Genomic DNA, 24,712 nt, shown 5'->3' on the forward strand with positions numbered 1-24,712 from the left:
GTTCAATTCGGAAGGACTTTTCTGCAAAATATGTGTTGTAGAACATACGAAAATGTGGGATGTTTAAAATTCTTATAGTGCGTTATCTAAATATTCTTCTTATGACTATGACAACAGCCTCAATTTTTTCATGCGAAGTGACATATTCGATTGGTTTGTACACGTAAGTTACAACAAAAATAATTAGTAATAGACTAAGACGTAAAATGGAATTGGTTATCACACGGGAATTGTTGCAGATTTATTTACTTCAATTAGAGTTACTGTTGCTTCGACTTCTGTCAGTTGTGATAAATTATTGACACTGGCAAAGGTATCACCTCGATTTTCTAATTGTTAAAAACAAAAGTTTAGAGCATTAAATTATATTTGTTAGCGGCACTTGCGCACATTCAAAAACAGCGGTCTCAATATCGATATTTGGAGTAATCTTCGACTTTACAATATTGCTTGCAGGATTTAAATTTGTCAACAGTTTTTAATGTCCACTTAATACCGAAACTTGTAAGTTACATAAAAATGAGATTTGGTTGTTGCTGATCCCACACTCAGCTGTCACTCGCGGAGCACGCTATAGTGCGTTGGCAGCAGTGCGACCTGGGCTTCGCGACGAGTAAGCCATCTGGTGAGCGGCGAGGATGTCGAATACATTCCGGTTGTTGACTGTTCCAGGCCGGGTGTTGAGTGAGTGAGGTGGTTGTGCGAAGTGTGGTTTGTGTTAACATGTCTCTTGCATAATAAATATTGATACGCTTTCATATCGCTACGAAGTGTAAACAGAAATTTGAACAAAGTTCTCGACCAGTGCATTATTTCGTGAGAATGGTGTAAATGTATGTGCATACATTAGGGTGACATCGGGATTCGATTTTTCTTAATTATCTGTTGCCGAACAGCATGTGGTAAGTAACACTTTTCGTATAAGTCAAAAGCCTTAAATGTCAACTAAATGGCGTATAAAAATTCCAGATGTGTATCTTTCAGAAATTTTACTTCTTTTGGCGGTGCCCTCTCCAAATAAAGAAATATTTGTCACTGTTTGTCATACATGTTTTGTCACGTTAACTGAGGAAAAGTTTTCTGTTTCGTGCGTTAGATGTTTAACTATTGTTCTGATAGTATACGAAAATTTAGCACCCGGAGCTATTCATCAGCGTAGGAAAGCTTTCCATGGACGTGATCAGCGACAATAATTAGCAATTATAAACACATCCAGAAAGATAGTAGGTATTTTGATAGCATTTTGACCATTGAAACAAACGGGACGGGGTGAATAAGTTGTTGTTCTTCGGATAATTTACCTTATTCTATATGACTGTAATAATTGAAGTGAAAGCATGCGATGAACTCGAAATATGTTAAGAACTTAAGTATAGACTATGTGAAACGTTGTAATGCCTATTTGAAGATGACTTGAAATGCATTATTACGCAAAAAACGCGCTTCAGAGCGTAGCTGCATTCCTGCGTTTAGGAGCCAAGACAGCATCTTTCAGCAGGACTGAATAGCTTTCTGTTTACTTTAGACACCCTAATAAAGTTATATGCTGAGATTCGATCCAGATACGTGCAGTGCCTGATGTGACGTGCAGAAGGCCTCTATGGTAAAGCTATCACTGCACGGAAAGAGACAGTTTAGTCATAGGTTCCGTCGCCTGGCATTCAGATGTGCTGCAATACTTTTTAGAGCGAATACATTTGTATGACTAGTAAGATTTCCTTCACTTTGAGATGGCAGATCGTTTGACAGTAGGTTTTAATATACTATCCTTTCCAAGAGCAGTGCCAACCAGTAAGAATCTGACTTACTTAATAAGAACGTATTTCTTAGTTGAAGAACCATCCGAAGACTGACATGCAGTGGAATATGACAAGACATGTAGTGGTTTAAATTTCGTATTCATCTTGTAAATACTTGACAACTGTACTCTCTCCTCTCGCACAAGCCCTAAGAGCATACTCGACGAGGGCGCAATGGTCAGCAAACTGGACTCGCATTCGGGAGGACGGCGGTTCACATCGTCGTCCGGCCATTCAGGTTTAAATGTTTCGCGATTTCCCTGAATCGCCCCAGGAGAATGCCGCGATGATGCCTTTGTAAGGGCACGGCTGATTTCCTTTCCCACCCTTGACATAATCCGAGCTTGTGTTCCGCCTCTAATGACACGGATGACGTTAAACTCAATCTTCCTATTATATTCGTAGCAAATCGATTTTGTTTATATAATTCCAAACTTCACCACGTAAAACGTTTTTTTTTGCATTAGGATTATTGTGACCCTTAGCGTAAAACAACGCATTGTGTCGTCAGGACGTGCGCTTGGTCTGCATGCGTGTAAAACATGTCGCATTCTCGAATCAGTTTCTCAAAATATAGAACGTTGATTCAAGAGGAATCCGAAACACAGACGATGCTCTATTTAAACATTCTACAGTCGATGAGGCTTCTGCTTGATAGTGGGTGTAAAGGCAGTACGTTTTACTGATTTCATAGGACGTGAAACACACAGTAATATCCGACGGAATGAGTCGTTAAACAATTGTAGCTGAAGGCCAGTGTTCCTGACAGGTGCAAAATGGAGAGCAATTAACAATAATTCGCGATCACGTCTGTAACTTGTATACATCTTTAACTGCAGTATAGTCCGTTTTCAGAGTCTTGCGAATCACACATTTTTTTAAATATAAATGTGGCAAAGTACTTGGAATCGGGCTTTGCAAGACAGCGGTAATGGCGCAACAACACTGTAGATGTTTGCTTCATCGGTGACTTCGGTTGGCGAAGGTTAAATTTATTGATTGGACGGTATGTTTTCTAGCGTCCAGCTGTACTGACGTTCCATTTTGGCGCTGAGTAAAATTTATTACTGATTTCGCACAGCGTTGGATACGAACCAGTTTATGTGAATTATTAATATTTGCAATATTTCTTCCTCATTTGTTACGTCAATTATGTTTATCATGTAATTAACAACAAATATTATCCGTCTTTTGAACTGATGTTTATTGTTGTTTTCGACCAGAGATTTTTCATCTGTTTGTGTTGTGCATAACTAGTGGGTTTTTATCTCTCTTTTGGCGTCAGACGTAAAACCCACAGATGATGCGTAGCACAAATAGGTATAGAATAAATTTTTGACTGAATGGAGAATGCCCAAGACCAATATATTTTATTTAAGTCTGCATGCTTTCGTGGCTGTTGTCATTGGAAGTTGTTAGACCGCTTGATGTTCCTCTTTAATTTTGTCACACTATCTGCACTTTGATCCGTTTGCTGGTAATCTTCTCAGGTATTTTGGTGGGTCTGCTTGATTCTAAACGTCAATTGTGAAGAAACTAAAGAGGAAAATGTCGCGGCCTAACAACCTAGATTTTTAAGTTCAATGAGACATGTTTAACTGCAAACAGTAGTAAACATCAGTTGCTAAAGATGGATACTATTTGTTCTTACCTGCAGACTAAATATATTATATATAACTTGTTAAGTGCATACGTATTTAATGTCTTCGAAGAAGACCCGTTTGAGACAGCTTTACGAATATGTAAAGTTCACTTGCTAGTATCACAGAGAAAATGACTTGTCTTGGGCGATATCTAATTAGATTGTCAGTTTGACAGACGGAGGGGGAAAGGAAGGGAGATGCATGCGGGACGTTTCGTTCCCCGCCCTCTTATTTCTACTCCGCAAGCCACGGTACTGTGCGTGCCGGAGCGTACCCCGTACCACTATTAGTCATTTCCTTTCCCGTTCGTCCTATGTGAACTCTTGTTCCGTTTCCAACAATGTGTTCAAAATGGTTCAGATGGCTCTAAGCGGTATGGGACTACAGCTCAGGTCATCAGTCCCCTAGACTTACAACTACTTAAACCTAACTAACCTAAGGACATCACACACATCCATGTCCGAGGCAGGATTCGAACCTGCGACCGTGGCAGCGGCGCGGTTCTCGACTGAACCACCTAACCGCTCGGTCACAGCGGCCAGCCAACAATTTGTGGATGGGGAAGTTTACCGTCATAGTTTGAATAAATAACGTGTAATGCGTCATGGTATCGTACAGCTACAGTACATATTACAGAGGAGAACGAGAACTGCTGAAAACGCAGTTTAATACGGGGCTATTTCACAATGCAGCAAGTTAGATTGTAATTCTGACAAAGTATCGTAATAGCAGATTGAAGATGTACGACCGTACACTGGGTATGGTCAGATTGCTCATTTGGTAACTGTCAGTGAATTACTCTCGATACCGCACACGTTTTGAGTCCCTCACCAAGCTCTCACGGTCATCTCATGAGCGTTTCTACACCCATTGTTTGTACTTAGAAATTGACAATTTCATTTTTTCATGCAGGAACATTCTCGTGGATCAATCTAAAATGGCACCTTCAGTTTCGTTAGAAATTTAGCACATATTGTAGTATATCATCCTTTATGTGTGGCTGGCCTTATAATTTATTCCAAACATCGGGTCTTCTGTGGTGTTGGAAGCTTAGTGCGATTACCTGTCTTCACATCTCACTAAGCTGAGAGGCTGTGTGTAAACATGATAGTTTACTGTTTCCGGAATATCTTATAAGGAAATCTACGAGATGGGGTAGTTGATCGGAGGTCTTCGTGAATATGAATGCAATGTCGGGTGCACAAAAGTCAAGGAGCCCCTAATGTGTTATTGTGAAGCTGGAAGTAAATTGTGTGTGTGTGTGTGTGTAAAAATGTCCTCTGTCGGGAATCAGGAAGGAACAACGAGAACGTTTACTCCTGTGCCATTTCTATTAGGCGTGTCAGCGAGTCCCGTGTGCGTCCGACTACAGTATGGAGGCCGGGAAAGAGGAACAGTGCGGTTTTTGACAGTGGAAGGAGTGTTAAGTGAAATTCATGCTCGAATGTCTACTGTGTACGGCGAACACAGTATTTCACGTGCACGTCTGTTTACTTGGAGTAAAAGACTTCGAAAAGGTCGGGTGCCGTTGGAAGACAGAAGAGGCTCAGAACAGGCTCATCGTGACATCACCCCCTCAGTCAGTGCTGCGATGGATTTAGCCGGTAGAAGTGACCAACGGCGGACACTGGAATACATTCGGCCCATGTTGGACGTCAATCACGGTGCGGCTCACGCCTTCGCGACAGAGCATCCGAAGTTCCGGAAAATCTGTGCGCAGTGGCTTCCACAGAACCCGACGGAGGAGCGAAAGTTGAACAGATTATCTACATTACTGCTGCAACTGGAACGGTGTCACGATGAAGACTTCGTTCTCTGTCCCGTACTAACGGGAGAGCTGAAACATGGTGCGATCATTCTGAGCAGCACAATAAGCGTCACAGCCAACAAAGAGAAGCGCATAGATTTACGCCTACCGAAAAAGTCCACAGCTGTGCACGCCCGGTCTGCGAAAGTCATAATGGCCGCTCTGTTTGACCGTAAGGTCCCGCTCCTCATTGACTTTCTGGAAGAAGGGGCCACAGTAAACGCATAGCGGTATGTTTATTTATTTATTTATTTATTTCGTGTTCCGGTGATCCATGTTGTGAATACATCACAGGATATGGAACGTGTCAGTTTTACAAACTTTCTATGGTATTTTGTAAGTATTGCTATTATTAATATTAAAATTATGGCTTAGATTAACATTACAAATTAAAATCACAAAAAATAAATGTTACAAAGTTAAGTATTACAGACTCTATACACGTACATACAGAAAATATACTACTGAAAACTTAAGATGTTTACAAGTAATAGATATACAGGATCACAAATGAAGAGTGGGAAATGTATCTGAGACTTATCCGTACAGGTACTAGGGTACTATTCATCGTGGTTCAGGAACTCTTCTATAGTATAAAATGACCCTTGCAATAGGAACTGCCTTAAGCTTTTCTTAAACGAGAACTCATCATCTACTAAACACTTAATTTGTGAAGGGAGGGCATTAAAAATCTTACAACCACTGAAGTGGACCCCCTTCTGTACCTTACTCAGGTTTGCATGCTCATAGTGGATATCATCTTTTCTTCTAGCATCATGATTATGATAAACACTATTAGGTTTGAAGAGGGGCTTTTTTCCCTTATGAAACACATCAAGGAGAATATATATTGTGCAATGGATGTGAAGATTTGAAGTTCTTTAAAAAGATTTCTGCATGTGGCTCTAGCGTGGGCTCCACTCATGATTCTTATGTCTCTTTACTGTGCAGATAGCACTTTCCTAGCAAGTGGCTGACATTTTGCAAAAATTGAAATGCTTCATAAAGTCCAAACGCCCAGGAATGTTAACGGACGGCACCATTCTGCTGCAGGATAATGCCCGCGCACATGTTGCCAAGACTGGACTACAAAGTTGCTCTGGGAAGGCATTAAGTATCTATCACACGAGTCTCGATCTCTGCCCATGCGATTTTTGTATTTCTGGAGCCCTGGCGAAAGACGCTCATGGCCTTAGATTTGTTTCGGACGAAGAGGTGCACGCCTGGGTACAGCCATGGTTCCTTAGGCAATCACAGACATTTTTCCATGAAATCATTGACCGTGTGATAAATGTACTGCGATTTATGGCTATTAGATTTGTAAAATAAACAGTTTACTTACCTTTTTCCTTCTGTCTCGTTTATTTGACTGCCCCCTTATAATATAAATAACGCCAGTGTAACAATTTGTAGGGATATTAAGTGAAATGATCACACTAGCGCAGTCCTGGTAAGGCTGGTGGCAGATTTAGGTTCTTTGCCAGAATACAGAGCAGACTAGATCAGGAATCGTTTGTGCGTTTCAACTTAGGATATGCTCGCGTGTGTTGGACCCTTACCGAGTATTGATCATATACAAAGAAGGGTGGCACGATTGGTCGTAGGTTTGTTTGACTCACTGGAGAGCGTCTCTGAAAAATTCGAATACCTGAGTTGGCAGGCTGTCGCGGATGCACAAATTATCCCATGAAAGCATACGTCGAAAACTTCGGGAACCAGTGTTAGCTAGAGATACCAGAGATATTTTCGGTTTCCTACAATTCACTGCCGTAGGTATCGAGAAGACAAGGTCAGAGTAATTGGGAACAGCAGGGCACAAAACCATTTAACCAGTCATTCTTCGCGCGAATGGAACGCAGAAGAACCCCCACGTGTGGTACAACGCTAAGTGCCCTCTGCTGTCCAGTCCAGTGACTCGATAGTGTGTACTGTATGTAGACTTGTAACGATTTAGGTAGTTTCTGGGCCGCTCGCTGTTTTCGTAGGTTCGTTTCGACCACAAATAGTGCGTAATAGCGGCGCGGCAGCGTAGCAGAGGAGCCGGGAAGCTGTAGAAAGTGGAGCCGCGCCCCAGCAGCCAGCCAGTTGTGGGCAGGTGGGTGCCGGGAGGGAGGAAGCTCCACAACCAACGGCCACAGGCTGCGTGCGGGCCGCACCTGGCGTGCTGTGCTGCCAGCCCAACCACCACCACCACCGGTCTGCCCGTAGCGCAGGTGCCCTGTATACATTAGTTGGAAGAAAAAACTTTATTCATCCATCAAAGAATTCTTCAGTAGCGACAAGATAACATGCATCATAAAAACATTAAAAATATGCGTGCAAATTGCAAGATCAAATAATAAAAAAATATGGTAGTTACTGTGTCTGCCGCGCGGGATTAGCTGAGCGGTCTGGGGCGCTGCAGTCATGGACTGTGCAGCTGGTCCGGCGGAGGTTTGAGTCCTCCCTCGTGTGTGTGTGTGTGTGTGTGTGTGTGTGTGTGTGTGTGTGTGTGTGTGTGTGTTTTTGTCCTTAGGATAATTTAGGTAAGTAGTGTGTAAGCTTTGGGACTGATGACCTTAGTAGTTAAGTCCCATAAGAAAAAAAGTTACTGTGTGTATTATAAGAGGTGTGTTTTTTAAGTAAGTACCGTTTTGATATTTTAAAAAAATACGTGCTAAGATATCTCAATTTTATTTTTACATGAAAGGCTGGACCTTCATCTAAGCACTGAGGCCATTGGTCTGATTCTTCCTTGTTTGCGTTGTGTGCTCAGTGTTTAAGATGCCTCCGATAATCGTGAGTCCCGCCGACTGTGAAGTGCGGACTGTTATAAGATTTCTTAGTGCTAAAGGCCTGAAAGCGATCGATATTCATCGTGAGATCTGTGCAGTTTACTACGGAGAAAACAGAGTGATGGAATGGTGAGAAAGTGGTCCAGAGCATTTAAAGATGGCCACAAAAATGTGCATGATGAACAACGGAGTGGGCGTCCTTCGGTCGTTAATGAAAGTTTACTGCAGGAAGTGGACAATAAGGTGAGAGAAAACAGACGCTTTACGATTTCCTCCTTGCGGGACGACTTTCCTTATGTTTCTCGTAGTGTTTTGTATGGCATTGTGACCGAGCACTTGAATCACCGAAAATAGGGCACTTATGCAGTTTGGGGGTACATGCGCTGATCACGAGAAAAGTACCTATTTTTGAAGGAAACACGTATTTCTGAAGATACAAGCATAAAGTATCATAGAGGTCATACGGTGCGGGAGCAATGGGTCTTTGGTGATTGACGTTGAGACAAAGCAAATGTTTATGGTTTCTGTGCCACGATGTGATGCTACCCATTTGCTGTCAATTATGCAACAGTATTTTTTGCCTGGAACCACAGTAGTTCCTGATTTGTGGCAAGTTACAACACCATAGGTAACGTTGGCTACAATCATCTGACTGTTAATGTTCGCTTTATTTTGTCGACCCATTTCAAAAGCAACCACAAATCACGTGAAGTCAGTCTGGCAAAAAGCTAAAGAATAGAATCAAAGGCGTTTCGGAACTCACCGTGCTATGCTGAATAACTACCTGGCGGAATTTCTCTGGCGTCGACGTTTTGGGGAAAATCCATTCTACAATTTCATTGAGCATATTCGAAAAATCTATCCTAATGCTGCAAATTAACTTCAGGTAGCGGTATTTATCTAATCTGTGATTCGAGCATTAATGTATATCTGTGCAAAATAAATATCATTTTTTGAGAAAATTGTTATTAATTCCATCTTTTTTGCAAAAAAGTTTTTGAAATTCCATGCACACACATGCAATACATCACTTTTGATAAATTTTGACAGTTAATTGATCTTTTTTTGGCATCCATATGAAAAGTACTTTTTTTGGTGACGAGCGCATCAGATGTGACTAACACACAATTTTTGAAATAAAAAATTTTATTCCTGCATATATATGGTTATATCTTCAGAAATACTCGTTTCCTTCAAAAATAGGTACTCTGCTCGTGATTAGCGCATGTACCCCATAAACTGCGTAAGTGTCGCACGTTGGGTACCGAAAATGACGGATGTGCACAAAACCAAACATTTAGACAGTGTATTGACTTTCATTGAGCGGTACAACTACGGTGATGATTTGTTAAGCCAAATTGTTGCGGGCGATGAAACATGTGTGGCCTACGTCACACCCGAATCAAAGCAACAGTCCATGGAAGTTGAACAAGGGCATCGTTTTGCTGCAAGACAATGCCCGTCCACATGTGGCGAATCAGACCAAAGATATCATCACATCTTTTCGATGGGAAACTCGAAATAATCCTCTGTACAGCCCCGATCTTGCACCCAGTGGCTACCATCTATTCCTGCACTTGGAGAAACACCTGGGCGGTCAGTGTCTTCAAGACGATAACAAAGTCAAAACAGTGGTGATGCAGGGGTTAACAGGTCAGGCGGCAGACTTCTGTGAGGAGGATATTCAAAAACTGATACAGCATTATAAGTGCCTCATTATTGACTGAAATTTTGTAGAAAAGTAGGTTATCGTACAGGTTTTCATGTAAAAATGAAATTATTGAGATCTTAACACACCTTTCTTTAATTTCAAAACGGTACTTAATAAACACGCCTAGTATGTCAGTTGAACCTGTGCATATCAATTTTGAGGAAGAGCGTCAGCCACGCGAAAAATCGGTACATTTAGAACGCTAAAATCATTTTCTGAAAACTTTGTGGTTGAGCTTAGGAAGGGGGCCTTTCTGGGAGTATATTCTAAAAATTTGCAAAATGGGGACGCATACAGTCATCAAGGATTGTTCCTTCTCTGCTATTGTCGTCGGTAACAAGCGGATGCGATGCGAGTCGCAGCAAATCAATCGATATCTACAGGACCCACTTAAAGATATATCATACTCAGAGGGGCACGCTCCAAAACTCCGCAATATTTTATTTAAAAAACAGCATAAATTATGAATTTTTCGAACAGCATTAACTTTAAATGAATACTGATGTGGTCATATAGGGAACAGCATCGGAAATAAACGCAAAACCCTACTGTTGCAAACATAAACGACCAGTTACTGTTCCAGGTGTTCGATAGCAGGATTGTGTCTTCGATGACTCAAACATTTTTATAAGCAGAAAAGGACTGTTCATAAGATGAGGTAACTGAGGAGTATTTAAATTTGGCGTTTATTGTTTCTGATATACACTCCTGGAAATGGAAAAAAGAACACATTGACACCGGTGTGTCAGACCCACCATACTTGCTCCGGACACTGCGAGAGGGCTGTACAAGCAATGATCACACGCACGGCACAGCGGACACACCAGGAACCGCGGTGTTGGCCGTCGAATGGCGCTAGCTGCGCAGCATTTGTGCACCGCCGCCGTCAGTGTCAGCCAGTTTGCCGTGGCATACGGAGCTCCATCGCAGTCTTTAACACTGGTAGCATGCCGCGACAGCGTGGACGTGAACCGTATGTGCAGTTGACGGACTTTGAGCGAGGGCGTATAGTGGGCATGCGGGAGGCCGGGTGGACGTACCGCCGAATTGCTCAACACGTGGGGCGTGAGGTCTCCACAGTACATCGATGTTGTCGCCAGTGGTCGGCGGAAGGTGCACGTGCCCGTCGACCTGGGACCGGACCGCAGCGACGCACGGATGCACGCCAAGACCGTAGGATCCTACGCAGTGCCGTAGGGGACCGCACCGCCACTTCCCAGCAAATTAGGGACACTGTTGCTCCTGGGGTATCGGCGAGGACCATTCGCAACCGTCTCCATGAAGCTGGGCTACGGTCCCGCACACCGTTAGGCCGTCTTCCGCTCACGCCCCAACATCGTGCAGCCCGCCTCCAGTGGTGTCGCGACAGGTGTGAATGGAGGGACGAATGGAGACGTGTCGTCTTCAGCGATGAGAGTCGCTTCTGCCTTGGTGCCAATGATGGTCGTACGCGTGTTTGGCGCCGTGCAGGTGAGCGCCACAATCAGAACTGCATACGACCGAGACACACAGGGCCAACACCCGGCATCATGGTGTGGGGAGCGTTCTCCTACGCTGGCCGTACACCTCTGGTGATCGTCGAGGGGATAGTGAATAGTGCACGGTACATCCAAACCGTCATCGAACCCATCGTTCTACCATTCCTAGACCGGCAAGGGAACTTGCTGTTCCAACAGGACAATGCACGTCCGCATGTATCCCGTGCCACCCAACGTGCTCTAGAAGGTGTAAGTCAACTACCCTGGCCAGCAACATCTCCGGATCTATCCCCCATTGAGCATGTTTGGGACTGGATGAAGCGTCGTCTCACGCGGTCTGCACGTCCAGCACGAACGCTGGTCCAACTGAGGCGCCAGGTGGAAATGGCATGGCAAGCCGTTCCACAGGACTACATCCAGCATCTCTACGATCGTCTCCATGGGAGAATAGCAGCCTGCATTGCTGCGAAAGGTGGATATACACTGTACTAGTGCCGACATTGTGCATGCTCTGTTGCCTGTGTCTATGTGCCAGTGGTTCTGTCAGTGTGATCATGTGATGTATCTGACCCCAGGAATGTGTCATTAAAGTTTCCCCTTCCTGGGACAATAAATTCAAGGTGTTCTTATTTCAATTTCCAGGAGTGTAAGTTCACGCATCCCATTAATAAAACCATGTATTTGGCACAAGGGTTCAAAGCCTGGGTTATTGTTTAAAATATTTTTTAAGTTTTCTTGGGAATACCTCCGGCAATGAGTAGTTAACTAGAATAATTTCATTCATTGAGTGAATAGATTCATTCAACGCCAAACCTCGAGTTTCAAGCTTTTTAATACTTCCAAGTTTATGGAAGGAATGAGTCTTAATCACATCAAGGTCTTTCTTAATACCGGAATCCTTAAAAGCTTCCTTGCACTGGCAAACATCCAAAGCCTCGGCGCTATCGAAGTCGTCCCCTACCCCTAATAGCCTCGAAGTGTTCATTGTAAAACAACACAACTTCGACCCACGTACCCCAACGAGTTGCCACTGGCTCGAGAGAAAGGGCAGATTCGGTAGTTTTTATTTATAGGTCTTGATGCGATCAGGATCCTTTAGAAACATTTTCTTTGTGGATGAAATCAGTTTATTTACATTCAAAAACGTGGAAAGTACATCAGCAACGCGATGTACTCCATGAGCAAAGCACGTCACATGAATCAAACTGGGACAAAGTACTTGGACTTCACCTGCTTTGATCATATAGGGAGCAACATCTGAAATTAACAAAACACCGTTTCATCTCCAGAAGATTCTGGAAATATTTTTCTAATACGCTCATTCACAGATTTGGGAATGATTTACTTTTTCAAGTTCTTTGCGGGCCGCTAAATAGGAAGAAGGATCTTCTTTTAAAGCACCAACACAAATGTCTGTAGTTTCATCAACTGAAATCCAGATAATGCTGTCCTTGAGTTCATTGCGTATTTCTTCCAGAACATTTACGTAAATTGTCGGTATGTAATTTTTACGCAATGTTGATTCATCTGGTATATTTGATGTAAGCAGTATTTGCGCAGAAAGCCGTAGAGGATAGGATTTGTAATTTTGTGAAGAATGAATGCTTCACATAGACCCATGTTAAACAGACTTTTTTGTTCACCTTTGGACAAATCCCTTATTCTGCAACTTGCTGTTATCAGAAGTAGTTGTGACGGTCCTTTCTTCTGCATTCTCGCAATATGAAGATTTGCCTTGACATGCTGGTCTATTTGAAACTTTTTCTGCACTGAACGTTTTCTCGCAAACTCGACAATATAAAAAATTCCGTCATATGTAAATCTTCCAGGATGGTTAGCTATCCACAACGTTTCTTTTTTCTGACGCACAACACGTTAGACACTACACGTCGTAAACACGTTCAACTGTGTACAATTAAAAAGAAAGCTAAACTGAAACAATGGACTTGCAACTAAAAGCTTGCGTACTTCGTTGCCGAAGCGTACGGTATGACAGCGGAGGCGATTAGCCGAAGGCGCAGGAGCATTGACTATGCCTGCCTATTCCTCTTCTGTAATGATTTCGCTAGGAAGTTAGCGATAATGCTGTAAACATAGACGGAAAGTGTGCATCCTCAATAGTTTTTAGTTAAAATATGCAATAACCGGTAAAAAGGGGCCAAATATGGAAATGCTTATGAAACATGAAAATGCATATAATCCGGTCTCTAATCATCAGTCTGAGGCAGTTATACGGACCAAATAGAGAGAGAGAGAGAGAGAGAGAGAGAGAGAGAGAGAGAGAGAGAGAGAGAGAGAGAGAGAGAGAGAGAGTTGCGTTTCGTCACTGGAACGTTCAGTGAGCGCGAGAGCGTCACATAGATGCTCGAAAAACTCCAGGGTCGGACGTTACGGCATTGGGGTTCTTAATCTCGGTGGTTTGCTGTTGAGATTGCTGTCGCTCTACATGTTACAGGATGTCTATAAAGTCAGAGTACCCTTGCTACAGAGGAAGAGTTTTAACTAGTGGTGAGGCGTGATTTGTAATATTTGCATAAAGTGTAATTCAGCAGCCATTAAGTATTTAAAAAAATACAGAGTTAAGATGGGGGCTCAGGTAGTAAGAAACCTGAATATGCCTAAATAAGGCGAAACTCGTCGTTGAAAAATAAAAAATTGCAACCAAGACTGTTTTAACCAATAATATGTAAAACTACACATATTCCACATCACCTTAGACCACAATTACGAACGAGGGCAAACTGCATGTGGCTTTTTATCAACAACCACATGCCCAATGTAATGATAATGTATACCAGTACTCCGTCTTCAGGCTACGAGTGGCCTACCGGGACCATCCGACCGCCGCGTCATCCTCGTGGAGGATGCGGATAGGAGGGGCGTGGGGTCAGCACACCGCTCTCCCGGTCGGAAGATGGTATTCTTGACCGAAGCTGTTACTATTCGGTTGAGTAGCTCCTCAATTGGCATCACGAGGCGGAGTGAACGCCGAAAAATGGCAATAGCGCATGGCGGCCCGCATGGTCACCCATCCAAGTGCCGACCACGCCCGGCAGCGCTTAACTTTGGTGATCTCGCGGGAACCGGTGTATCCATTGCGGCAAGGCCGTTGCCAATGTACAGTAACAGTGTAGAGGAGAGCAAGATTCTACATCCAATTCTTGAACTCCGGATCCAACTGGACTCTACAGTGCTATAGGCTTTCTTTGGTCTGGTAATAATAGCTGCTTTACTCGAGGCACGTAGGAAACCTTTGAGCGAATTTTGATCAAATAAGTAGGGCTTACCTATTTATCGAGCCACAATGACTGTTTCAAGATTTTGTGAGATTCTGATGTATCTCCGGTTCGATGATAAACTTAAAAGAGAGAAAACAAACTCTGTTTCCGTATCAAAAGCCGAACCTATTCAGGCTGTGTCAGAACTGTTCGTTGATGCATGCATTTCGTCTTATATTTCGGGGCCTTATCGTTCGTTAGCACGTATGTGCTTCCAGTTGACTGTGTCCATTGAAGGTGTTCATTTCTTCAAAACTTCGATATTAAGTGATACAAGTGTGGGCCGCTGTAAATTGTGAGACCAATTACATCATAAATGCAGAAATGTATACTGGCTAAGCTCACCTGAGGGGAAATGATGGGGACGTTACCACTGATATTTACAGGTTTACAACTTAATTATAACATGCGACAATGGAGTTCTAATTTTAACAATGTGCATCGCTCTTACAAAACTTCATTATGATTTTTGTGGAAATATTTTTAATTTTGTCGCCATATAGGTTCTAGAATCACTTTGGGATCAAATAAAATATCATATACCTATGTTTTTGCAGAGCTGATAAATGGGAGGGTTAAAAAAAGTTGTAACTTGGGAGCTATAGGAGACAGAACATTGTGATTCGTTGCAAAACGTTCAACAACTCTCAAAAATCACGTGTGCTTCACTCGTCGCTTGTAGAACGTCAAGGTGATATTTGATTTCTGCCCACGTACGGGTTAACATTGCAGCATCAACACATCTGATTGCTTCATTCATTCGTGCATTGACTGGTGTTGTGTTCACGCGATCCTTGACGTAACCCCGAGAAAAAGAAGTCTAATGGCGTGACAGCAGCAGAGAGCGGGGGCCTTGCGATCGGAACATCGCGATCTCTCCACGTGTCAGCAAACGTCACTCAGCACAGCACATTCTTACCATTTGCGAGATGCACAACTATTTGACTTTTGGGAGGTGCATTGACATGCAGCTTGCACTCTGTGAACATGTGCTTCAGACAGAGGGGACGTGAACTCCGAGGAAAATCTTAGACACAAGGTTTTTGGGCCACCTCGATCGTGCTGGTTTTTGCCTTTGGTACCCTCTCATGTTGTCGTCGTCGTCGTCGTCGTCGTCTTCAGTCCAGACTGGTTTGATGTGGGCTCTCCGTGGTACGCTATCCCGTGCAAGCCTCTTCATCTACGAGTAACTATTGCATCCTACATCCTTCTGAATCTGCTTAGTGTATTCATCTCTTCGTCTCCCTCTACGATTTTTACCCTCGACGCAGCTCTCCAATACTAAATTGGTGATCGCTTGATGCCTCAGAACATGTCCTACCAACTGATCCCTTCTTGTGCCTCAAATTCCTCTTCTCCGAAATTCTGTTCAGTACCTCCTCATTAGTTATGTGATCTACCGGTCTAATCTTCAACATTCTTCTGTAGCACCACATTTTCGAAAGCTGCTATTCTCTTCTTGCCTAAACTATTTGTCGTCCATGTTTCACTTCCATACATGACTACACTCCATACAAATTCTTTCGGAAAAGGCTTCCTGACTCTCAAATCTATACTCTATATTTACAAATTTCTCTTCTCTAAAAACGCTTTCCTTGCCACTGCCAGTCTACACTTTGTCGTCTCTACTTCTCCCCAAATAGTAAAACTCATCGACTACTCTGTGTCTCATTTTCTAATCTAATTCCCTCATCATCACCTGATTTAATTAGACTTCATTCCATTATCTCCTGGCAACGGCCGCCATCATGCCAGTTGGTCTTTGCTGTGGCTGGATGGCGCCCATGCAGACCCCCCTGATCGGACTGGCTGGCATCAGGGCGTATGACCCGCAATGAAGCGGACTAAGTCATCTCTTGCTGGTTACCGTACGGTGCGAGCAGTCTCTAAAAAGGGCAAGCTCGAATACACTGCTGACAGGTGTGACCCTAAATCGTTTCCCTCCCTCACTACACCATGGGAGGAACGAAGGGCTCCAGAACAGAGATAGCCATATTTGCTTCGGTCTTTTGTCTGTAGCAGAACTGATGGGGACTCCTTTCTACCTACAAAGCCTCAGTTTTTCGTTGAACACCTCGAGGATAAATTTGGAGAAGTGGTAGCATTGTAGAAGCTGCGAAACGGCGCAGTCTTGATTCAGAGCCCCATCCCGAACGTTACTCGCCCGTGACAAGCTGGCTGATATTCCTGTTTCCAACACTCCCCATAAAAGCCTCAACATGGTCCAGTGGATAATTTTCCATTGCGATCTCCTCTTGCAGTCTGACGACGAGTTCCGCGCCAATTTAGAATGGAGGGGTGTTCATTTCATGTGGTGCGTTTACAGGGAACCCAAAGACAACAGGATTGCTACTGGTGCCTTCATCTTCGCCTTTGAGGGTGATTCATTGCCTGAAAAGGTCAAGGTGATCGTTTACCGCTGTGACGTTAAAACATAAGCCCCTCCCCCTATGCAGTGTTTTAAGTGCTGGAAGTTTGGGCACACGGCTTCCTGCTGCACAGCCAGTGCCTCATGTCGAGACTACGGACGTCCGCTGCACCCAGGTACTCCTCATTTGCATCAACTGTGGAGGGCACCACACCTCCTGTTCACCAGACTGCCCAGTACTCCAAAAGGAGCAGAAAAATCACGGAGTAAAAGACCCTGGACTGGTTGACTTACCAAGAGGCTAAACATAAATTTGAAAGATTACACCCCATCCTTTTGATGTCGACATGCTGCAGCTATGTCATCATTGCCGTCCAAAGTGCCAGTGGTTCCTCACTCTGTGCCACGAACAGTGGGCCCACCGGGCCACCAGAATACATCTGCCCCTGTGGTGGTAGGGGGCAAATCTTCTACCGTTGCTCCCAAAGGACATCAGTCCCCTACCCCCTGCCAGAGAAGCAACAGCCTCCTCTGGCTCCTCTCATGCGGAAGGGGTCCCTTGGGGCCTCTCCCCCAACGTCTCCATTAATGCCACGGCAGACACTCTCCAGTGGCTCAAGGGAGCCAAAAGCTACTGGACAAAGAATTTCACGTTCTTCTTGGGTGCCTGAAAGTACTTCAGAGAAGCCATCCCAGCAAGCCCCTAAAGAGAAGCAAGAGGGCAAAAAACAAAGAAGTCTGCTAAGAAAAAGGACCCTCCGGCGTCACCAGCACCACCACCACAACTCCCTACCAGTTCTGCATTTGAGGATGCAGTGGTGATCTTAGTGTCCCCTGTGGACCTGGCTCTCACTGGTGCCTCATCCACCATAGAAATGGCTACAAATACTCAGTTGGTGGCAGTAGGTGACCTTGATGCATAACTTCCCTCCTTGTGCACTTCATGCCTTCCTGGCCTCACAATAACGTTATTCTCCAGTGGAATTGTGGTGCTTTTTTCCAACACCTGGCTGAGCTCCGGCAACTCTTAAGCTTTACACCTGCTTGCTGCATTGCCCTCCAGGAAACCTGGTTTCTGGCAATGTGGACTCCTGCCCTCTGTGGCTATAAGGGATATTACAAGAATTGTAGTGGCTATATTAGTGTTAAGTGGAGTGTGTGTCTATGTCCTGAACTCAGTATACAGTGAACCTGTGCCCTTTCAAACCTCTTGAAGTTGTGGGTATCAGGATAAGAACGATACAGGAAATAACTGTCTGCAACATAATCTTCCCATAAACCTTTTTCTGCTTTTGGGAGATTTTAATGCTCATAACCCCTTTTGGGGTAGCATTGTGCTTACTGGCCGAGGCACAGATGTCGAAAACTTACTGTCACAACTCGACCTCTGCCTCTTAAATGCATGTGCCCCCACAAATTTCAATGTGGCGCGTGGCAGATATTCGGCCATTCATCTCTCGGTTTGCAGTCGTGGCCTTCTCCCATCTACCCGCTGGAGACCACATGACGACCTGTGTGGGGCCACTTCCCCATTTTCCTGTTTTGGCCCTACATCAGGCCCATGGACGCCGGCTCAGATGGGCTTTCAATAGCACAGATTGGGACACTTTCGCCTGTGCTGTCACTGTTGAATCTCCCCCACATGGTAACGTCGATGTGGTGGTTGACGATCGTTTCTGCGGCGGAAAACGCGATGACCCATTCTTAAGGGTGCCCCCGGCGAAAGACAGTCCCATGGTGGTCGCCAGCTGAGGCAATTAAGGAATATCGGCGAGCTCTGCAACGGAATAAGCGGCACCGTTCCCTGCAGCACCTCAAAGCCTTTAAACCGGTCTTTGCCCGTGTTCGCCAGCTTATCAAAGACAGGAGTGTAGGGAGAGGTAAGTCTCGACCATGTGGTGTCATATGTCATCTTCCCAAGTCTGGGTAAAGATCAAACGTGTTTTTGGGTACCAGACCCAAACAGGTTTTCCCAGTGCTAACATAAATGACGTGTTATCTACCGACGAAAACGCGATTGTCGAGCACTTTGCTGATTGCTGTGCTATGTACTAAAAGCTGTCTGCCGGACTGGGAATCAAACGTGGGATCTTTGCCTTTTGCGTGCAAGCTGCGTACCGACAGAGCTACACAAGCACGACTTAAGACTCGCCCTCACAGCGTTAATTCTGCTGGTATCCCGTATCGTCCAGATGAGAGTTGTGAGAGAGAACCGCGAGTCGTGGCTGGACAGCTCAGGCGGTAGAGGACTTGATACATAAAGGCGAATCCCCACAGGTTTGAATCTAAGGTCGGGAACCCAGTGTTAATCTCCCAGAAGGTTTCGAACCAGTGGACGCTTCGCTGCAGAGAGGTCCTTCGTTCTGTGAATTGTTCTGTTGTCAAAGGAGGTGTTCTTGTTCTTGGCAAAAAGTGTCGCGCATTCGTTGTCCTGATTTTAATTCGTTGAGAATGCCAGGACGGCTCCTTCCGAGGAACCTGGCATCGTCCTAAGTGGTTGGTAGAAACAGCAGGAAACCTGCGACTAATTGACCTGACCGAGAATCTGAAGCGCGCAGTTTCCGAAAACGGACCCACTGCCCTGACCACTCCACCAGCCAGCCAGCCAGCAGCGGAAGGCGGAGAACGGGAAGCCCGGCGCCAAGGCTGTCACGGGGGGGAGGGGGAACGCAGTGGTGGGATTCTCATGGGTCTCCCCTGCCTGCAGAAGCTGTCCTGCGGCTGTGGCGCAGGATACCCTGCGTACGATACCCAGTTATTCCGGGAATTGAGTTCTGCGGTCTGGCCGTGGCGTCAGCATTTACCGATAAACCTGCGCAGCTCCCACGTGACAGAAGGACTGTCAAACTCTCCACAAAGCGAAAAACAGTAAAGAACTACGCCAACCATGTTTCTATACCCGATATTAACGTTACCATCGAGACGTTTGTGTTTCCGCACGGCATCTACGTCTGTACTCTGCCAGCCACCGTGAGGTGATGGCAGAGGGTACGTCCAGAGGGTTTCTTTTTGTTTCATTCACACATGGAGTGCGGGAAGAATGATGGTTTAAATGCCTCATTGTGTGCAGTACTTATCCTAATCTTATCTTGGCCGAGCGGTTCTAGGCGCTACAGTCTGGAACCGCGCGACCGCTACGGTCGCAGATTCGAATCCTGCCTCGGGCATGGATGTGTGGGTGATGTCCTTAGGTTAGTTAGGTTTAAGTAGTTCTAAGTTCTAGGGGACTGATGACCTTAGAAGTTAAGTCCCATAGTGCTCAGAGCCATTATCTTATCTTCATGATCCCTGTATGAGCGATACATAGGGGGTTGTTGTTATATCCGTAGAGTACCCATTTAAAGCGGGTTGTTGAAACTTTAACAGATTTTCTCGGAATAGTTTAGATCTATCTTCAAGGGTTTCCCATTTTATTTCTTTCGGTATCTCTGTGACACTTTCCTATGGATTAAACAAATCTGTGACCCTGCCCTTCTCTGTATACATTCAATATCCTCCGTTAGTCCTATCTGGTGGGGGTCTCACGCATTTTAGTAATATTCTAGGATAGGTTGCGCGAGTGATCTGTAAGCCATCTCTCTTTTGGACTGATAGCACTACCCCAGTATTCTACCAGCAAACCGAAGTCTATCACCTGCTTTACCCACGACCGAACCTGGGTGATCACTCCATTTTGTCCCCCCACGGGGCTCGCCTCTCTTTGGTGAGTTCGTCGTCGGCTACCATGGGACCGCAGCCTTTGCAGCATTTTTCCCCTTCTGTGCTGCATGTCTATCCTCTTGCTATTCTTTTTCCACTCCCTTTGGGAACATGTCTGGGGTATTATTGGGAATGTTCTGCATTCTGTTGCTGACGAGTGAACAGCCTCGCCTTTGTTTTTCGCTCTCTTTTCCTTTCTTTGTTTCCCTTCTCGTCTCGTTCCTCTCCTTCGGCGTTTGAGGATTCTCTTTCTTCTTCTTCCTTCCTGTGCACTCCTGAAGGCTGTCCCACACGTCTGATGCGTAACCGGTGACTGAGTAAAGTGTAATTCCCAGCCCCGGGTCGACAGGTAGTTTGCACGTGTCACCTGCTACAGGCCAAGCCCAGGCAGGGGTGATAGCCTGAGCTGTAACCTTCCCAAATTGCCAATTAGTCCCTCCGTCAGGTGTTCTGGAGGTGTGCCCCCTTGTGAAGGGGCTCCCCAGTTGGAAGGAGCGCGCCATCAGAGATGCTGGCAGTCATGGGGATTTTCTCACAATGAGTCAATCGTCTACCCACTCGACGTCTACGAAATGAGGCTGATGATTCAAAGACCCTTCCCACTTCACCGCGGTTCCTTGTGGTCTCACGTACTGCAGATGGTCAGTCTTTTGCCATGGTAAATCCGTTTATTATTCAGAACGGTTTAGATGAGACTGCTGCCCCTGCGAAAGCCTGCTCTCGTTTACAGAATGGCACTTCGCTTTTGGAGACCACTTAGGATTCTCAAGCACAACAACTGCTGGCTGCCTCGTTTTTCCATTGTCACCATGCTCGTGTCAAGGCCCATGGAACTTTGAATTCTTCTCGTGGTGTATTTACACCAGGTTGCTCGACGGTCTGAGGCCAAAATCCAATCTTACCTCTCTGATCAGGGTGTCATTGCCATCCATTGTGTAATGAGAAAGGTAGATTCCTCCTTAGTGCCCACCCACACTTTTTTCCTCACCGTAGATAGTCCAATATCAAAGCAGGCTGTGAAACTGCCACCATCCGGCCATACATTCCAAACATGATGCGCTGCTCCCAGTGTAATAGTTTCAACCACAGAACAACAACTTGTCGACACCCAGCCAAATGTGTCACGTATCGTAGGGATGCACCCGAGGGCAATTGTCCTCCTCCTCCTCCCCACTGTATCAACTGCATTGGCGGCCATGCCGCCGCCTCTCGGGATTGTCCTGTGTATATTGATGAGCGGGCTGTTCAAGAGGATCCAGGTAAAGGAAAACGTGCCTTATTCAGTCGCTCACAAGTTACTGGCTACTCGCAAACCCTGTGTTCTCCCGTCTGGTACCAATAGTTCTTGTTACCCCTCACTCCATGAAGGACATAGCCACGCAGACAGGCGATCCTCAATTCAGCTCTGAGGTTGGGAAATCGCCCAGTGTCAAGGTAGCATGCCCATCCCACCATCCAGCTGTGCAACAAGCCGTCAAAGTCTTGCCTCAAGGGGTGAAGCCACCAACTACACAAGTGGTTGGCCGGAAAGGACAGGAGTAGTACTCCTGTGAAGACTTCCTCCATCCCTCCAACCAAACAACGCGCTAGTCTTCATCCAATTGAAAAGGCAGCAAGAAGCCCACCAAAGGCAAACGGTCTCCTCCTTTGCCACCTCGAAGATCCTCTTTAATGGTGTCGCCACGTGATTCTGTAGCCCGGTCAGCCTCCGTGTCGCCAGTGTGCACCAACACCCGTTTTTCAGCGGTGGACTCCACAGACCGACTGCACAAGCAAGCTGATGTTTCTGTGGACCCCATGGAGCTGGATCCTCCTCCTCCTGTGCCCTGTAGTAGCGCCTTTTCCCCAGCGGTCACTCGGCAGCCACCGAGGTGACATCTATACATCTCTTCCCCATCATGGCTCTTCTCTAGTGGAACGTTCGCAGCCTTCGGTCCCGCAAAGAGGACGCCTCGCAGTGTCCTCTTGTACTCTGCCTTCAGGAAACGAAATTGCGCCCTGACGACTGCTTTGAGATTTCACATTTCTTACTGATTCGTTTTGAAATTCCCCCGATGTCGGCATTCCATCTCATGGGGGCGTCATGCTGCTCATATGGGATGACATTCATAGTCAATCCATCTCCCTAACTACCAATCTTCAAGCTGTTGCAGTTGGCCTACCCCCCACCTGATTTTTCCCTCTGTACCATATATGTCTCTCTGTCATTCGCTGTCAACAGGGCAGACTTCCTTCAACTTAATGGGCAGCTACCTCCCCCATTCTTGCTACTCAGTTACTTCAATGCCAATCATCCCCTTTGGGGTTCTCCCAGGACCTGTCAGAGAGGTGCCATCCTGGCTGACCTTCTTAACCAACTTAACCTCTTCTGCCTTAACACTGGAGCACCCACTTTCCTTTCTGACTCCTTGCACACGTATTCCCATTTGGACCTTCCTTGTGCACTGCCCATCTTGCTTAACAAAGTACTCATTTAAACTAGAAATTAGGTGGAGATTTCATTCTTTGAATTAGTCGAGGCTGCGGTGGGCATAAAAATGAAGTCTATGCAATATTGCGGGTGAAAATATAGCAACGAAACAATTTTGTAAGTAAATACCAAGAATTGATCTTTCAACTTGCCAAGTAACCACTCTCTCACTTTAAGAAGTTAATCTCACCTACGCCGCACGATCTAGCCGCGCCTTTTGCCACAGTTCGCGCGGCTATCCCCGTAGGTTGTTAATCCTCCATCGGGCATGGCTGTGTGTGTCGTCCTTAGCGTAAGTTACAGTTAGATTAACTAGTGTGTAAGCCTAGGGACCGATGACTTCAGCAATTTGGTCCCATAGGAACTTACCACAAATTTCCATATTTAACCTCACCTCCCTGTCACACTTTCATTATTTCCACGTCTCCTTGCAACGCAGACACACCATTCGAGGACATAAAACGTCCAGGGCGCGCCCGCCACGGCTGTAGTGGACAGTCCCCTTCACAAAGAAAGAGAGAGAGAAAGTAAGAAAGAGAGGGACAAATAAAATGTTTCATAATTCCAGCCACAGATTCGAGTTATCTACAAAGCTTCGAACTCATTGACGGTAATCTGAGGTCGAACGGTTGAGTTACTGATAAGTCACCAGTCTGCATCATTTTATGCAGTTAGAGTAATCTTCTCCAGTCAGTGTGTATCACCAAAGGACTGTTTAAATGGAGGATCGTCAAATGGAGGCAGCAGAATGAATTTCACATTCACCATTTGATCAATGTAGCAAAGGTTAAAAATGGCGAATTTCCTGTACAAGAGTTTCTGGCCGTTACGTTGGAATACATGGTGAAGCCACGCGGTAGCGTTTAGGCATACCAGTTTCCCTCGTTCGGGGAATTCGCTCCCAAAGAGATGTCCCAATCTGAGAGGCAAAGAGAGGCTGCACCGACGGTTCGACCCCTCCCGCTGTCGTGTTGGCTACTCGGACCTACTTATGAATGGCGGACGCACACCGCGGTGCCGTGCGCAAGTTTACAAACAACACCACAGAGCCACGCTCCAGGTCGCTCCGCTTCTGATCTCGGTCGCCTTCACTTCGCTGACAGTAGTCTTGCGGAAGTTACCGCAGTTTTGTTATTGAAGCGTTGTCCCTGATCACCCCGGGAGTGGCCTTGTGTTAGGGCCGTCCGCGCAGATCAGCATGATTCGCATTCGGAAGCTTGCATTAGTCAAGTTGGTTGCTACCGGGCAATTACACCGCTTGCACCCGGCATCGCTTCCTCACAAATCGTAATGAGACAAGCTTCGTCGTTCGGCCCCTGCTCCTGTTTTCGTCATACGTATGTCGTGCATAGCATCTTAACCGTTCCTCGCTCTCTCAGGACTGGACGTAATCTCGTTTAACTTAGTTGTTTTGATCTAGTTTTTTATGTTAATTCGCGAGCATGGTGGCTTCGTACCAAGTAACTAAGATTTGTGATTGCATGTTAGAAAACTTGTGATAGGGCTACCTCAAATTCCTGTATTTTACTGCAATATGCGCTGAAGAGCCAATGAAACTGGTACACATGCCTAATATAGGCATGTCCCTGCGAGCATGCAGAAGTGCCTCAACACGACATGCATGGTCTCGACTAATGTCTGAAGTAGTGCTGGAGGGGATTGACACCATGAATGCTGCAGGGCTG

At 45.5% G+C, this 24,712-nt stretch overlaps 1 protein-coding gene across 1 annotated transcript in view; it reads left to right on the forward strand.

Moving 5' to 3' along the window:
* The first annotated feature begins 632 nt into the window (after positions 1-632).
* The window catches only part of LOC126355627 (uncharacterized), a 791,356-nt gene continuing 767,276 nt past the window's right edge, over positions 633-24,712 (forward strand). Inside the window, exon 1 of the mRNA XM_050005990.1 lies at positions 633-902. The gene's annotated coding sequence lies outside the window, so the exon portion shown is untranslated. The remainder of the gene's footprint in view (positions 903-24,712) is intronic.

Source organism: Schistocerca gregaria, chromosome 3 (genome assembly GCF_023897955.1).
Source record: "Schistocerca gregaria isolate iqSchGreg1 chromosome 3, iqSchGreg1.2, whole genome shotgun sequence".
NCBI classification, from domain to species: domain Eukaryota; kingdom Metazoa; phylum Arthropoda; class Insecta; order Orthoptera; family Acrididae; genus Schistocerca; species Schistocerca gregaria.